Here is a 7,339-nt window from a genome sequence, read left to right on the forward strand (position 1 = left end):
AACGCCGCAGCGTACACTTTAATTTATTTCTAACAATTTATATATATGTAGTATGTGTATGTATGTATATATGTAAAAGGTGAACATATGTATATCTGTAGCTATATATACGTATCTTTGCACTTGTATATATGCTGAAAATACATCTTTTTTATGTTTCTTTGCGTCTTGATTCGCTTTAAAACTTTATAAAATATGCAAAATATCGCAATATTTAATTTTGAAACTTAATTTATGCAATTTTTCATTCAGCACTCTAGACTTTTTGTATATATATTCATTTATTATAGAAACGCATATATAAAATATGAATTTTCAACAACAAGAACTATGCACTTAACACTTGTTAATTAAATCTTTTTATTGAATAAATATTAATGTAGGAATTTTTTACAAAAATTTATTATTATTTATTTATTCTTCGTTATTTCAAAATATTATTTTAATATTAATTTCAAAACACTTTAGACAAGAAAAACGCAAAAAAAAACAAAATAACACTAACACTGTTAAAAAATAGTTGTATTAAGATTTCTGTAGCGCTTTTTGGGTAACAGAATTAAAATTTTATCACACTGAGAAAAACCAAAAACAAAAAAAAAACTTTAAAAAAAAATAATGCAAAATAAAAAGGTCATTTGCAGTCACAACAAGTGTAGAGAAACACGTTAACGTTCACGAAAAGTCTTGTGAAGACTAATACTAGCTTGTCGTCTATGTAGTGCTTGGCATCAAGGGCTAACAATTTACTGCTCGCGCAGCGTTTCGAAATGCCAAGTCGCGCTCTGGGAACTAACTTCAAACTAACTAAAATCAACTTAACTATATTTCCGCAGCAAACAGAGCACGAGCGACGGCACTACTAAGCTGATATTAGACGTAGGTACAGTTTAAGGCTTAAACGAAGACTAAATCTTAGACCAGAGTATGAATGTTTTATTACCAATAACATGAACATGTACAACTCTTTCTCTCATGTTCTCGTCGTATTCTCGCAAACTCAGGTCAGACTGTGAAGAATTGTACGCTGTCTTTTGAACCCCTGCCCAGTTGACTGTGACGGGAGTACGTACGGCTTATGACGACTTTAATAGTACAAGTGTGTATAAATTATACTAAATAACAAAAAAAAAAAACACCTTCCACAAAAACAAAAACAAAAAAGAATATATAAAAATAAATATAATTTAAATTAATGAATTCATTAATTTACGGAGATTCACAAATTTTCAAAGCCGCTAATCTGTAATGCTCGCTCGTGTATCTGTGTTGATCCGTTTGGATAAATTGGATAAGAGAGCCGCTTTGGTGATTTTTAATTGGTGGAGCTGTTGGCTTTATACCTGCTTTTAAGATTGTGTTTATTCATATATAATGCTTAAATGATTCGCTTGTATTGGATGTTTTTAATAATATGTAAATTTTTTAAAATATTCATAGTTTGGGTCAGAATTAATTTTTTTTTATACTAATTGATGAAGTGTATGTGAGTGATGAGAGCAGTATAAGCTACTTCGAAAATTTTAATATAAAGAAAGAAAATAATTGTAATAATGTTGAATACATTAAAAAAGTTTTACAAAAAATTATTACTATTTATTTAATTTTATTTTATTTATTAATTTATAATTTCCTTTTAAATCAAATATACGATATTTGTTATAATTACTGGTAGTTTGTACTTTTTTGCTATTTACTGATTCATTCACTATAACTCTATCTCATTTACTAAATTCCGTTAGATTCAAATTTTACTGACCTATTTTTTGGAACTACTCATAGTTTGCATTATCTTTCTATTTACTGATCTTTTAATAAATCTATTATTCATAACAATTTCATTTCATGTACCATAAACCACCATCAAATTTATGAAATTGCATTAGATTCAAATTTTACTGACCTATTTTTTATCACTACTTGTAGTTTGAATTATCTTTCTATTTACCAATCTCTTTAATAATCTATAGTTCACCACAATTTTAGCTCATTTACCATAAAGCCTATCATATTTATTGAATTTCATTAGATTCAAATTTTACTGACCTATTTTTTATCACTACTTGTAGTTTGAATTATCTTTCTATTTACAAATATCTTAAATAATCTATAATTCACCATAATTTTAGCTCGTTCACCACAAAGCCTATCAAATTTATAAAATTTCGTTAGATACAAATTTTACTGACCTATTTTTTATCACTACTTGTAGTTTGTATTATCTTTCTATTTACTGATCCCTTTATTTATAAAATTTTGTAAGATTTAAATTTTACTGCCCTCTTTTTCAAAATTTCATAAACATTTATTTGAGTTTATTTTAATATATCCTAATTGAATTATAAAATATACTCGTAAAGTGTAAATCTGCAGTGTCCTTGACTAGATCTAAAAGTTATTCTTCGTTATTTAACTTCACAGCATAGAGGTAAAGAGCGTTACCCGCTAGACGAAAACGCGTTAAAGGACGTCCGCTTCTTTAGTAGAAGAATCAGGTGACTAATGATTTAAACGCATTCAGTACTACCAACTAGCGACAGCAAACCATCGATAGGGTTAACTGATGGATTTTACTATACGCGACAAAGACTATAGCAAGGTATCCCGTTTTTAAAATTGTATTTAAAGTTGTGTGTGTACTTATGCATCAAATTTTATATGCATATATAGAACCTCTATGAAGCATCATTGATAGATATTATAATTATTTACTATACGAGTACAACTGTTCCGAATAAAAAGAAGGGATGGAAAGAATATTAATTTTTTTTAAGCCTATAAATATAAAATCGATCTAAGCTTCATTTCACTGTGAATATATATAACTAAGTACTTTAAATAAAATTTTTGAGTGGTTATTTTGACTTGCTGCCATTCAGTACGTTTACTCCTTTCTATGATATGGTAATTGGCCCTACCATGGTACTTTGCCTTTGAAATTGGATAAAAAACTTAGAAATTCGGTGCAATATTATGTATAACATATTTAATTGGTATTTTGAGTTTATGTCCCTCTCAACCTTTACTCTTTCTTATGACATGGTGAATGGTCTGCTATAGTGTTTGGCCTGTATTTTATATAGTATGTTAAATGGTTATTTCTCTTGGTGTCCCTTGGAACTGTTACTCTGTTTTACATACACATACTTGCATATGTTCCACATTAAATGTGTATAATCCGATGTTTTACTATACTTTTTCATTATGTTTCTTGTTTAAGTTTTAAGTCCCCGGATATCTTTCTTCGTTACCTAAATTTTTCAGATCTTTCATTATTATTATCGTATTGTTATTTTATTAAAATATTTCCCTAATTTGTCGTTGGTGTATTTTATTCCACTTCAATTTTTGATCCTTAAAAATATTTTTAAACTGATTTATTATTGAACTGTGTCTAATATTCTTAACGTTATATTTGGGAATGTTTCAATTTTCCTTAGAATGGGTTTTGATCGTATTTTTTACATGAATTATTTTTTTGTCATTATATAGACAAATATTATATTTTTCTATTTTATTATCATTAGATAGAAAAAGGTAAAGAGACAAATATAAAAGAGGTATGCCCTCTATCTAGTCTTAAGACCATATTTTATAATTCCATTACATTCTATATTAATATTGTTGACTTTTAGTTTTATTGGATATTATCGGTGCTTTAGTATAATGAGTTATTTTCGTTTTGCATTTACAAAAACAAATTTTCTAGAAACGATAAAACAGTGTTCAGGATAACAACGAATAATAAATATAATATGCAAAATATAATAATAATATGCAAAAAAATTTTAAATCTTAAAAAATATTTTGTCTATTGAAGAAAGTTCTTTGAGTTGCAAGTGATCACTAAAAATTCCCTGAAGGAACGACAACCTAACGAAAAATTATAATTAGAAAAACAGGAATAATTTATAATTTTATAAGATTTATTAATATTATTCAGGAAATGTTATAAACAGAAGGTTTTTATGAATCTGTTCAATTAAAATGTTAAAGCCAAGAAATGACTTCAATTAAAATGACTTTCTCAATGATTTATTCTTCCTAATTTTAAGTCTCATTTCAATACTCGTAATAGGATAATGCTGCAATATACGTAAATACCTGAACTGTGCTAACTACCAGCACTTTTTCTGAATGCTACTTATAAACAAGTATAAAATTAAATATATTTGTTTTAATTTTTTTGATTTAATTGAATTTAATATGATATTATATTGCATGTACAAAGTAAATTTTCAAAAGCTAACTTGTATTTTTCTTATTTAATATTGTTATTGAATATTAATGAACTATCAGATTTATGTTATTTATTAATCAGAAGATACACTACGCTTTTTACAAGTCTTTAACTTGTAAAAGACTATTAATATCGACAAGAAACTATCTTAAAATATCTTAAGATTAGTTAGTGGTCCAGTTAAGTGAGTACAACGTACCCACTATATTGTATTGTAGAAAATTTGGTAATTTTCGTATATAAAGTGCAATTCTTAACATTGAGACTTTTCTCAGAAATTTTTTTTTAGAATTATTTTATTATTATTTTTTATTATTAGTTCTTCTTACTTTTTAATATTTATAATCCATTAGCTGGGGCTTAGGCTGTTTCTTATTTTCTTTCCTTTAGTCTTTAGGGCTATCAATTGCCATGAATGAGTGAAGTGATTCATATAAGATATAATTGATTTAAGTTAAATTAAATTAAACCTGATATCAACTTTTTTCTACCAGATTTTAAAAATATCTATAAGTAAACCAGCTATTAAAGACATATTAATTGTGTCACTTAATAACTACGGTAAATAATAAAAATTTTAAATTTTTTATTCTAATCTCACTGATTTTTTTCATTGGTTATTTCTTTTTTCTATTATGAACCGTAATAGTTGCTCACATTTGTGGATATAAATATTCTTTGTGGAAAAGCTGATGATATAGCGATTAAAACTTTCTTATTCATACATTAATATAGTTTTTTACACATATTATACTGAAAACTTTTCTTCGTAGAAAACACTCACCATATTTCCTAACAGTTGTCCACATTTTAACGAAAAAAGTTCTAGGCAAGCTTCAAATTTATTTATTAATATATTTTTCAACGCAAGAATTTTTCAAAATTTTTACATTAAGTTATTCTATTACTCTCCGCATATCAACCAAATAAATAAAATTAGCAGGAGCTCAGACCTGAAAACTATTCTAGGTGTTCAGCAATTCAATTTACACTGCGTATAATTTCATCATTGTTGTCATTGACTTATCCTGACAGAATAGTATATTCTATTTTTTTTATTACTTATTTTGAGAATATTAAAAGTTGTATATCAAAAACCACTGTAATTTATCATCCAATTTACTTGTATACCTATAATAGGAGCTTCCTTTTGAGACGATGTTAGCCAACCATCTGAAAGCATTTTAAGCTTCGTCATAGATTCAAGGTGGTTTTTAAACCTATGTGTATCTTATACGGTGACATAACCTATCCTAAACTAGTTTTCAATGGTACTACAATCACTATAAACTAGGTATTAAAGATTAAAACGCATAATACATTTTAAAAGTGTTAAGATACGGGAGTGAGTACAATGTAGAAAGGGTGTAGAGTTTCACGAGTGCTTTCCATTCTCGCGCTAGATGATATACTCACCACGGGTAATGGGGACTTTTTGAGTATCTACAAGATCTAGAATTCGCCGATAGTGTCATGCTATTAAGTCACAGACTAATAAATCATAGCAGTTGATATGCACCATACGCGAACAAGCAGAGTGTGCCGGTTTAAGGATAACTACTGAAAAAAAAATCCATGGCGAACGGATACAGCGCACTTCAAAATGTAAGGTTGCATGTACGTGGTAGAGAAGAAATTGAATGTGTAAACTCTTTTACCTACCTGTGAAGCTTTGTGACAAATAAAAACGGAGCTAATGAATATGCTGATGCTTGGACCAACAAAGCTGAAGCCGCAATCCAGTGAACTCAGAAGGCAGATCAAACTGCGAATCTTCAATAAAAAAGTGAAGTCTATCTTATACTACGGTTGTGAAACATGGAAGCACTCCAGGTATATAGAGAGAAAAATGCAAGTGTTTGTCAATAAGTGTCTACGTAGAATTCTCAAAATATTGTGATCAGATTGAATATCAAATAAACGCCTGCTGAACCAAACGACACAAAAATTAACACAAAATGAGATAAAAATGAGATAAAAATGAGATAAAAATGAGAATGTGGAAGTAGATAGGCCATACGCTTAGACGACCGAGAGATCACATAGCGAGGCAAACGTTGGCATGGAATCCACCTAAAGCCCTGGTGCGCCAGCGAAAACGTGGAGAAGAACGGTCTAAAGTAAGCTAGCTAAAGCACGATATAAATGGAACGACATCCACAGAGATGTATCAAACAGAGACAGATTTAAAAGAATTATTGAGGCTTTGTGCCCTACTAGGGGAAGTTGACAATATTTAAATTTTAATAACTTTTTGAATAATATAGTGTGTTTAAAACTAAAGAGTTTGTTAATTTCTTAATTAATAAAAATAATCCAACAGCAATTAAAAGGTGAAAGCAACGTTTTTGTATTATACTTTAATGTATTCCATTTCATTACATTACATTATCATATCAATATATTTTTGTGATAATTATCAAGCAACAATATCAATTTTATTTTAATAATAATGATATTTTGGACAATTTATTATAAGCTGGCGCTAACTCTACAAATACTTACAAATGATCCCAAATCGGCATCCTGATGTCTGTGCAAAGATATAAAAGAAATGAGCTTAATATATAAAAAATTATAAGTTTTTTTTTCTAAGCAAATCGATATCATAATCAAAACTGACTTAAGTACTCATATTTGCTGTCGTACCTACCGCAGCATTTGCCAGTGCAGCAAGAAGACGGACGTCCACGTTAGTAACAATCAACAGTATTGCACATGCCAAATGCATATCAACAATGTGAGGTCGTTTGCTTCTTCAAAGGATAAAACTACGCCTCATCTTTGATAAGAGGTAAACTGCACCTTCAACGTGTGTACATGCCCACTACACCAAAACTACATGGAAACGAGTAAAAAAGATATATAAATATGTGAGTATACATATTTATACATATTTGCATATATTCGTACGAGTATAAGGAGTTTGGTTAAGTTAACATATGCGCCAAATTATAGAAGAAATTCACTAAAAATATTAGGACTCTTAACAAATACGCGTACTCGCATGGAGAGCTAATGGAGTCGCTGCTAATATTGAACTAACATTAAAACATGTGAAGCAATAATCCAAATTATGTGTACTTTGTATAAGCACAG

This window comes from Teleopsis dalmanni, chromosome 2 (assembly GCF_002237135.1).
Source record: "Teleopsis dalmanni isolate 2A chromosome 2, ASM223713v2, whole genome shotgun sequence".
NCBI classification, from domain to species: Eukaryota; Metazoa; Arthropoda; class Insecta; order Diptera; family Diopsidae; genus Teleopsis; species Teleopsis dalmanni.